The following is an 11,330-nucleotide window of genomic DNA, read 5'->3' as shown; positions in this document are numbered from 1 at the left end:
GCTGAGGGGGGGGGGCCCTGCGCGCCCCGCCCCCGCCCGGAGCTGCTCCGGGGCGCTGCCCGCGTGCGTGTGCGCCTACGTACCCCTACACCGGTATGTGTACACACACACACACACACACACACACTCTCTCTCTCTCTCTCTCTCTCTCTCTCTCCATGTGTATAGCACAAGCGGGGGTGCCGACTGCTGCTGAAATGTATAGACCCTGACTTGGGACCGTTATTTCTAGTCACTGCCAGCTGCTCCGGGGCGCTGCCCGCGTGCGTGTGCGCCTACGTACCCCTACACCGGTATGTGTACACACACACACACACACACACACACTCTCTCTCTCTCTCTCTCTCTCTCTCTCTCCATGTGTATAGCACAAGCGGGGGTGCCGACTGCTGCTGAAATGTATAGACCCTGACTTGGGACCGTTATTTCTAGTCACTGCCGGTAGTGCTGGGGGGAACAGGGACTCCCCCAGTGCCTGCGGGTCCCCCTGACTAGTTTGTAAATGGCCACTAGATCCCCCCCAGCCTTCTCTTGTGGAGGCTGAACAGGTTCAGGTCCCGTAGCCTCTCCGCGTAGGGCCTGCCCTGCTGCCCCCTGACCGTGCGGGTGGTCCTCCTCTGGACCTTCTCCATGCTGTTCACATCCCTCCTGACGTGCGGGGTCCAGAACTGGATGCAGTACTCCAGCTGCAGCCTGACCAGTGGTTGTCCCCCGCCAGGTGCAGCACCGTGCACTTCTCAGTGTTGAAACCCATCCTGTTCTCAGCCACCCGCCCCTGTAACCTGTCCAGGTCTGATTGCAGCCTATTCCTCCCTTCTAGCGTGCCCACTTCTCCCCACATCTTAGTGTCGTCTGAGAATTTGAACAAGATGCTTTTCACCCCCTCGTCCAAGTCGCCCAACAAGAAGATGTTGAGCAGCGCGGGTCTGAGGACTGAGCCCTGGGGGACCCCGCTGCCCGCATCCATCCAGGTGGAATAAGACCCGTCCACCACCACTCTCTGGGTGCGGCCCTCCAGCCAGTTAGCGACCCATTTGACTGTGTAGGTATCAGCGCCACAGTCTCCTAGTTTTTTAATGACAATGGGGTGAAAGACAGTCTCGAAGGCCTTCCTAAAGCCCAGAAAGACCACATCCACTGCTGCCCCTGCATCTAAGGATTTTGTGACCTGGTCATAGAAGACCACCAGGTTGGTCTGACAGGACCTGCCTCTAATGAACCCATCCATGTTGGTTGCCCCTAAGCATAATCTCCCCTGCTGGCCCCTCGTGGACATGGGTAAATGGGAGAGCTTTTATTAGGCCAACTAAATAGTTGGAAAAGTTGTTCTTTGCGCAAGCTTTCAGGCACGAACGCTCTTCTTCAGGCATGTTCATCAGCTCATGAAAGCTTGAGCTATGTTACGCACATATATATACAGGTTTCCCTCACTTTATGCTGTACATGTGTTTCTGGAACACGGTGCATAACTCGAATTCACGTAAAGGGAGCCCATTTTACAATGCAACAAATAGGAATACGTTCCAAGACCTTGACTGTACTGACCACCAGACCCATTTCTATCACTTTTCCAAGACAATTTTGGACTCCTACAGCAGACAGCACACACAAGCATAGGGCGCTACCTTAATGGGGATGGCAGCTACAGAAACACATGTCGCAGACAACAGGCGAGGAGCGCAGATCCATGCGGGAAACTATATTTTGGTGCGTGTCACTGCACAAAGCAGCTGATTGGGCTTCCACCACATCGATCACATAAGGGTGAATTTACCTCGCACGTAACAAATTTTTGGTATAAAAAAGAGTCATCACATAAGAGCGAATGCGCACATACAGAACCTGTATAAAGCAAGGGAACCCTGTATCCATTAAAGGCTGAGAACAACTGATCTACTTATTTCTATCAAACATGGGGCTAGTCAGAACAGTGGCTAACCCAACAGTGTACTCATATATATTATATATATATATATAGTGCGGGCCGGGAGCAACCCGAGCCCTTTTCGCGCTGCACACAGGCTGTGGCCAGCAGCCTGGGCACGCTGGGTCGGAGAGGGAAGGCCTTTGAGCTGGAATTAGGCACAGACACGTATCGGTAGTTTTAAAGATTGTTTACTTACACCGAGATGGCAGTGGTGTAGGCTGGAAAACTTGCTTGAGTTGTGGTTACAGACAGACAACAAAACAAAACTCGAACCTGCAGGGCACGAGGGTACGTCGCAAAGGGTTTCGGTGACGGGAAAATAAACCTGCAGGACTCGAACCTGGGTAAAAGAGCTCTGGAGTCGTCCGGCAAGGACTCACACGAAGTTTGCTAGGCTCCGTGGGTCCGGTTCATTTGCACGGAGATCTTCACACAGCGTGAAGTCTCCTCCTCCCTTGTTCGTGGAGTCCTCCAACTTGGGCGGAAACCACTCAAGCCTCTTATACGGCTAGCAAGCCAATCACTAGCCGCCACGTGTGAATAATTTAGAACTGGCCAATAATGGGACTCGAATTAGCATACAAATGGCGGGAACTCTTTGCAACGAGCATTTCTGTGCTGCAACAAAGAAATGCACCCTGCAAAGAAAGCTTCAAATTGGCGGGAATTCTCCCTTGCACCGGGGTTCTCTTTTGCAGCAGAAAACTCCACCGTGCAAGGAAGTTGCAATTTAGCGGGGACAATGTAGCAGTGCCGAAGCACACAAAATCAAAAATCACACCCTTTGGGTTGTGACATATATATATATATATATATATATATAAAATAAAAGCTGCTTTGGTTAGTCTGTAAGGTGCAAATCTACCCTGCCCTCCACTTAACATCAGGGTAACATGGCCAGCTATTTCTCTAAAAATATCAAGAATGTGCTTCTCATTCAGGGGATACCCAACTGCAGATTTAGTGAAAAGGAAGGCAATGCTTGTTCTAGAAAGCAAAACTTTGGGGACGCAGGTTGAAAAACTGAATGGGATCCTGCTGGTCCCAGGCCCATATCTGGATCTTTTTCATCTGGAGATTTCGGGGGACCAGATTTTTATAATGGACTAGGAGCAGGTGTATTTGGTCTCATTTATGTGCTGTCTAATTTTAGAGTACAATTTGGCAAGCTCTAAGTGCTGGACACATATTTATGGTGCTACAAGGTGCATCGTGGCATGGATTTTATGGTGGGAATACAATACTTGCTCTTCTTTGTGTAGCTTCTAGAATTCAGGGTAAAAAAAAAAAAGGAGGGCTCGATGAAGGAGAATTCACGTCACTCCATCTATTTGCAACAGGTTTTGATAGGCTTTTTTGGCTCACTAGGAGCTGGTGCATTTTTTTCCCTAGTTAACAGAGTCACATTTAGGAATTATTAGTAATTAAACACTGCTTGGTTCCAGGTACATGCTCTTCCAGTACTAGTTAGCTAACATACATTACATGGTCTGGATTTTTCCAGTGAAATAGAAGCAACTGCATTTGTTTTGCATTGAGGCTGTCAAGTTTAGCAGTTTGGGTGAACTGGGTGAACTGCCAAGCTCTCTGTTCATCTCCAGCTGGATAGAGTGTTGCATCCAGGTTTTTGCAATGGTTATGGACCAATTTTCATCGTGCTCTGGAAACTATAAGCAGTTGGTGCTGTATAAGCAGCTAAACTTTTCTTTTAACCAGACCAGACCTTCAAATTTGGGTGTTCAGAGCCAAAAGTTGGTTCCATATAGCAGGATGTAGCTACTGGGCTTGATTTTTCTAGTGCTGAAAACCATGATACAAGATGATTGAGGGTCCAGATTTTTTGGCTGCCTTAGGATGAACCAGACTTTCTTGGTGGAATATTTTGGGGGTTGGGGACAAAAATATCAGCAGTATCCAAGTAGATCCAGCTTCTATCTGTTTTTCCTAACATATATCTTGTTTATGCAACAGCGCTGTTACCATACATTGACCCAGTGAAAAAGTCTTCATGACACCACTAAACATAGCTGTAATAGCATGGGCAAAGTTCAAATCAAGGATACTTTATTGACATGTTAAGTTTCAAGGGATGCCAAAGAAAGGTTTTGGCTTTTTTGATATGGCCAAAGAAAACAAGGTTAATCCAGGATAGGACTACATGTTCTTGAGGGATGCGGGGAGGGACTTTCCTGTGTCTATTTCCTAGTACTGTCTATTCCTGGCATTTTACCATGTAGCAAGATGTCACCTCTTGCTGTCTCTCTCTTTTCTCTTAGGATCAGGGTGCAGGTTTTTTCCTCATTGCTTTCTGAAGAAAAGTCTCACATGTTCCTGATATTTTGAGTAAGTATTTTCCTTACACTTCCTCATATTTTGGATGGTGCAGTAAAAAGTGCCTCCCTCTCTCAAGCTCTCTTCTGTTCAATTGGCTGCAGTTCTGTCTCTGTTTAGATTGTGTTATGTCTTGTGATTTCCACCAGCAGTGCACTTCACTGTATGTTACTTAGCCAGAGCCTCCTGTAGTTGTGAAGAGGTGGTCTAGTGATACAAGAGTTCTGTGCAGGGATCTGTAGCAGTTTAACTTGTTCCTGTTTTATATTTCTTCTTCCCAGAGACTTAGAGGACAATATTCTGGGTCCTGGTATAGCATCTTGGGTACCATTTAGTTTAAGCAGGATTGTTGGGCCAGGTTGATCAAGAGTTTAGAATTGCTGAGCGTAGAGTCTAATGATGTGCAGAAATGGATTATGCTTGTATTTGGATTGATCCTACATTTCTTTGTGATGTGGCATTTGTTGCAATGGTACCAGAAATCTAATATTCTTTTTTATATGTTGAGTGGGAAGGGTTTTGGGCTAGTCTCAAGAAGGGCCCTCAAGATTGTTTCCATGGTGTGAAAAAATATATCATTCTTTTCTTACTGCTTCACTGAACCTTTTTACACCTGTACAGCTGTAGCAAAACCCCCAGTTTTTTGTTTTTGTTTTATTTTAAAATGCATTCCCTCCCCTTCCCCAACCATTTCTGAATTTTTCTCTCCCTCTCTATTTCCTATAGATAAGTATGAGTGAGCTAAGACATAGAATAAGCTTCAGCATTTTATTTTGGTAGCAAATTGTATTTGTTTTGTTTTTTCTCCTTTATATTGTATAATTATTATATTTATATTGATTTTTACTGTTCTATATTACTGTTTTACTGATACTATATGATTTAGGCCTACATATATAAATTAGCATAAGTCGTGTCAAGTTTTCATTTTGTCAAGTCTCCATCTTGTCCCCATGCCTTGTTGTGTAACCTATGACTCATACCTACCCCTCCTATGTAACTTGGTTCCTGAATGAATGGGGATGAATGAGGGTCCTTGAGAGACAATGGCAATAGGCCTAAAAATAGCTCCCTCTGAATGACTGAACCATCAAAACCAATACCTGGACCAACAACCCAGCCATTGGAACCACCCTCAGCATTCAAGAAACAAAAGACGAGGCAACCCACCGTTGTGCCAGGCTGCACATGCTCAGTAAGAACACCTGGAGCCCTCTGGAACAGGACTGACATTGCCTGGACAGACCCTCCCCATAGGAGATCAGAGGTAGTCTGCCCCATAAAAAGGGGTAGTGAAGACTGACTCCTTGGGATGCCCTCTCCATCTGGACCAGCACCATGCTACACCACCTGTCCACCCAGAGGCCCTGCCGGCGACCCCCTCTGGACAACAGCTGCTGGACAAAGACCCCTTTCCAGCCTGGATAGGTACCTATCACCCCCACCCTCTCTTCAACCAAGGACTTGGACTCTGTTTCTCTTCCCTACCTGGTCTCTAACCCTTCCTGCTGCCATTGTGAGTGCTTGTGTGTGTGTGTGTGTGTGTGGGAACCAATAGCATCATGGGGCTGTGTAGTGTGTTGTCTGTTTAATAAACCTGTTATTTTGAAACCCTGAGTTGGGTTTTTGTCTGTTTCCTCCTTGCCACCACTTATCTGAGCCCCAATCTCTCAGCTGTCTCCCTGAGTTTCCAGCCCCAAACTCCCAGCTGTCTGCCTCAGTTTCATAGACAGTTCATAGATTTCATAGACATTTGGGCTGGAATGGACCCTGGAGGATCATCGAGTCCAGCCCCTTGCCCCAGGGGCAGGAAGTCAGCTGGGGTCATAGGATCCCAGCAAGATAAACATCCAGGTGTGTCTTGAAGGCGTTCAAAGTGGGTGCTTGAACCACCTCTGGCGGCAGTCTATTCCAAACCTTGGGGGCTCGGACAGTAAAGAAGTTCTTCCTTACGTCCATCCTGAATCGGTCATGGAGCGGTTTGTGACCGTTCGATCCTGTCATCCCTTGGGGCGCTCTGGTGAATAGTCGTTCCCCCAGATCCTGGTGAACACCCCTGATAAACTTATAGGTGGCCACCAGATCACCCCTGAGCCTGCACTTTTCCAGGCTGAAGAGTCCCATGGCTCTCAGCCTCTCATCATAAGGCCTGTTTTCCTGACCTCTGATCATGTTCGTGGCTCTCCTCTGCACCCAGGATAGACAGGATAGACTTTGCTTGCGTATCCATGATTGCTCCCTTAAGGAGCAACCACTCGTCCTGAACTCCCCTCCCCTTTGGGTTGTGGCCCTTTAGGGCCTCACTGACAAGCCTCCTTAGCTTGTCAAAGTCAGCTTTCCTGAAGTTGAGGACTTCTGTATTGCTGACTGACTTGCCAGCTTTACGGAGGATGGTGAAGGTGATCAGCTTGTGGTCACTGTCACCCAGCTTCCCTTTGATCATTAGGTTGCTGATTAGGTCATCCCCGGTTGCCAGTACCAGGTCGAGCAGCGCTTTACCTCTCGTCAGCCCGTAGACTTCCTGTGTCAGATAGAGGTCATCCACGCATGAGAGAAAGCTTTGCGACCGCTCGCATTTGGCCGAGTGCTTCTCCCACGAGATGTCTGGGTAGTTAAATTCTCCCATGACAACCATACACTGGGAGCGTGTGGCCTCAGCCAATTCCCTGGCAAACTCCCAGTCAAGGTCTTGATCCTGGGTAGGGGGTCTGTAGTAGATTCCCACCATAGTATCCCTTGTGCCATGTTCCCCACGGATTTTAACCCAGAGGGTCTCCAGTTGTTCACTGTGGATGCCAATGTCAGCTTATAGGGACGCGTAGCTTTCCTTGACATAGAGAGCTACGCCCAAGCCTCTTTTGTCCACTCGATCCCTCCTGTACAGGGTATAGCCGTCTATACCCGTGGTCCAGTCATGAGTGGAGTCCCACCAGGTCTCCGTTATCCCTATGACATCATAGTTATTTGTGTTTAGCAGAAGGGCAAGTTCCTCCTGTTTATTCCCCAGGCTCCTGGCATTTGTGTATAGGCATGCAAGTGTCCCCATGGGGGCCTTTGCCTTGCTTACAGTTCGTTCCAGGGCTGGGGTAGGGGTGGGCTCCCTGAAGTGCCTTGGCCTGCTGGCTTTGCAAGGGCTGCTCAGTGGGCCAGCAGTGGCAGTAGTCCCCTCATCCCTTGGTGGGCTTAGTTTAAAGCCCGGTGGGGCAGGTCAGCCAGTCTGGCTGAGAAGAGCCTCCTCCCCAACGGAGAGAGGTGGAGGCCATCCCTTCCCAGCAGCTCGCTGCCACTCTCTCCAAAGAGCGGACTGTGGTCATGGAAGCCAAAGCCTTCCTGATGACACCAGTGCCGCAGTCTTTGGTTCACTACCTAGATCCTCCTTTCCCTCCTCAGCCCATAGCCCGAGACTGGGAGGATCGATGAGAACACCACCTGTGCCCCCAGATCCTTTAGCCCCACTCCCAAATCCCGGTAGCGCTTCATGACCCAGCTGGGAGTGCTCCGAGCCGTGTCATTCGTGCCCACATGGATGTGGAGCATAGGGTGGTGGTCAGTGGGCTGGAGGAGTTCGGGGATCTTCTCTGCAATGTCTCAGATTTGGGCTCCTGGGAAGTAACAGACTTCCCAGGCTAAGGGCTCAGGATGGCAGATTGCCCCCTCAGTTTCCAGGCCCAAACTCCCAGCTGTCTGCCTCAGTTTCTAGCCCCAAGCTCCCAGGTTTCTGCCTCTCTCTCTTTCCTGGCTGTCTCCTGCTTGCCACGAGGCTTTTCCCCTTGCACCAGTGACCTCGAGTAAGCCTGGGGTCACTTGACCTTCAGTAACCCCAAGCCTCAGTTCTTCAGCCCAGCTTCTCTCTAGTCTACCAGTTCTGGCAACTTTCACTCCTTGTACTTTCTCTCTCACCTTAACTTTCACCCAGGTACCCCAAGTACCCCAAACACACACATACCGTACCATCCAAGTTAAGAACTCACCTGTGTGTAGGTGGGTGATATGTGTGTGAATTGGTGAATATATGTATATATCATCGTGTGCATAATATACGAATTAGTGATCTATGTATGTGTACGGAGTGCGTAGGCATTGACAACTGATTGTTGTCTAATTTTTGGTGTGTGTAGTGTATATGTGCTTGAATTGGTGATAGGTATGCATGTGCCTAGGCTGGTTTGGATGTGTATGTGCCTGAGTTGGTAGAGTGTATGTGTGTGTATATGCACTTAATTGATTTGTGTGTTTGTATATGTGCAATTGTGTCACACCCTCCTGTCTAACAGTGCAATATTGAGATCCTGAGAGTTGGCCTGACCTCAGAGGACAACACAGACACAGATGTGTTCATGTTTTTTTTTTAATAGTAGATACCATAGGAGCTGCCTCCCTCTCTCATCAGATAAATAGTACACTTTATGCCAGTGTTCTTTTCATTTTCCCCCATTTTTACCTTTGCTATGGGAAGCCACTCTCTGGGCTTGCTGGGTACAGAGCCCATAGTTGCTTTCTACTAATGGGATCTGCACTGGTTCTCTTTAAGATCATTTTTATAGAAACAATCCCAACATGCTCTCCTTATTTTAGAGATTCTGTTCTGAAGCAGTGCTTTATTTCAGGAACCCATTTACTGTGACTCAAAACGCATCTTTGTGGTCAATGTGCACAAACTTCAAAGTGACTCATGGAAATTCTCTGCACTGCTAACAGTTGTACACTACTCTAGCCTGCTTTTAATTAGGGCTAGAATTCACTTGAGGGTCTCAAAGTTATTTTTGTCACTGAATAATTTCCATATTAGTCTGGAGTATAACAGTCTAGAGTTGTTCACGTATGCCAATTTGGACAAAGGTCACATGCAAAAAATACTACTCATTCTTGCTTGTGTTTTATCTACTTTGTTTTGAAAACAGCCTGCCCTTTTTTATGCTTCATGCACATGTTTTCAGTGGCTGGGCAGTCTTAATGAGTCATGCTTTCTTTCTTGCCACACCTGCTATGTTTCTTCTCTGAAAAATTGGTCTCTTTAATTTGCATCATGTGTCTCTTCTTATGGAAGTTTCCTTGCTACTTCATGCAGGGACCTTTTATTATTGATTGACAACTTGTAAACATTCAAATGCATAATATTGTTTTTGGGGCTCTGCCTTTCAAGGGCCAAATTCTCAGCTCGTATCAAATGATGGCATTTCACTGGTACCAGTGGAAATTTATAAGGTCATGCTAGCTGCACATCTGGCCCTAAACAACTAGTTTTCTCATATTTCCTTGTTTAAAACCAGGCTACAAAATGCTATCATACATGTCCCCATGTGTTAATGCAAAATTCACTATGCTCTCCATTTTCCTGCAGGACTCCTTTAAAGGCTAAATTTCCGTACTATTTGGGAAAAGCATAGATGTTCATGTGTTACATTTCTTCTTGGAATGAAATGCTAGTGAAACACTTTTTAGACTAACATTATAGTTAGTTTTGTGTCTTTCCTCGGCAAAAGTAATTGATTTATAACAGTGCTTAGGATCATTACCCATTGCATAAACCAGGGCTGTCCAACTGGTGTTCTGTGGGCTGCATATGGCCCCTGAAGAGTTAATTTGCAGTACCCAGGCTCCCAGTCTAAACACCACTCTCCCCACTGCTCCAGCTGCAGCGGCCACCATCCAAGTCTTCAGGTTTCCTCCCTCTCCTCTGGCTTCTGCTTCCTGCTTCTTTCCCTGAGGGTGGGATAGGATGGTGCAGCAGTGGCCCTTCCCAGGGCTTCTCGAAGTGAAAATCTTTAAGGCACTGAATGGTTCTGTTTTATACTTTTATTACTTCTGTTGAATCAGAATGAGTCAATTTATGATGCCGTATCATGTGACAATAAGAATCAGAAATATTTTCTTCTGGTGTTGAACACGAACAATGTTCTTCCTAAAGCTATGGTGTCTCTACTTCGCTGTAAAACAAAACCCATCCTTAACCTCCAGTGCCTGCAACCAGTAAAGCACCCTCTTCCCCGTGAACCTATTTACACTGGTGCATTGACAACTGTCGGGGAGGGGGGGGGCGGCTGTGGGGGTGGAAGCGCCTATGGCACAGATCCCAGGGAGAAGTGCCAGGCACCCCAGGCTCTGGCCACACCAGGAGGTGTGGATTCTGTGGTGAGGCTGGTGGGCTGAGGACTGGCCCAGGAGCAAGGGCGGATGCTGTCCAGTAGGGCTGTGCGAAACAGCACCATTTCGTTTTGACTTCTGTTTCAATGTTTTGACATTTGGACGGGACAGTGTTTAGTTTCAAGTTTCGTTTTGTTTTGAAACCACTGTTCCATTTCGTTTCGTTGAAACTGTTTTGCTGTTTTGACACTGTTTCAGTGTTTCGCCCATAGGCTATAATGGGGAACCACAAAACTGCCTATAACTTTGTCAGTTCTTGCCTGATTTGGACGGAACTTGCAGGGACGGTAGCTCCTTCTAAGGCCACAAAGCCTGCCAAGTTTCAAGGAGATAGATCAGGGTGGGCAATTATTTTGGGTGGAGGGCTGCTTACCTAGTTTTGGCAGGCTGTCGAGGGCCGCATGGGTAGCCCCGCCCCTTGACAGGTGCCCTGCCCCCTGGTCACCGTCTTGGGACCAATGTCCCAGGGCCAGCATTGGTGGGCCCAAAGCGGAGTGCAGGTTGGCAGGAGTCTGTGGAGCTGGGCTGGGCTGCACCAGCAGGGAGAAGGAGGAGCTGGCCCGACACCATAGAGCCCCTGCCAACTGCCACCCTGCTCTGGGTCCCACCGGCGCTGACCCCGGGGTACCCATGCAGGCCCCGTGCTCCCACTGGCTCCCTGCCCACTCACACCCAGTGCCCCCCAGCCCCACGGTACAGGCGGGGGGCAGCACACAGCCCCGACCCCCTGCTCGGTGACAGGGACGAAGCTGGTGCTGAGCGCAGGGAAAAGCGGCCCCTTGCCTGCTCCATGGCCAGTACTCCCTGTAAGCTGCTCACAGCCCACACAGGGCTGTCCGGAGCAGGCTGTCCAGAGCTCCCACCCCACCATGCTCAGCACCACCTTGTAACCTGGCCCCACTGCCAGGCTGGCAGCGGGGCCGGGTTA

The sequence above is a fragment of the Alligator sinensis genome, unplaced genomic scaffold (genome assembly GCF_000455745.1).
Source record: "Alligator sinensis unplaced genomic scaffold, ASM45574v1 scaffold601_1, whole genome shotgun sequence".
NCBI classification, from domain to species: Eukaryota; Metazoa; Chordata; order Crocodylia; family Alligatoridae; genus Alligator; species Alligator sinensis.
Note: the sequence above shows the minus strand (reverse complement) of the source record.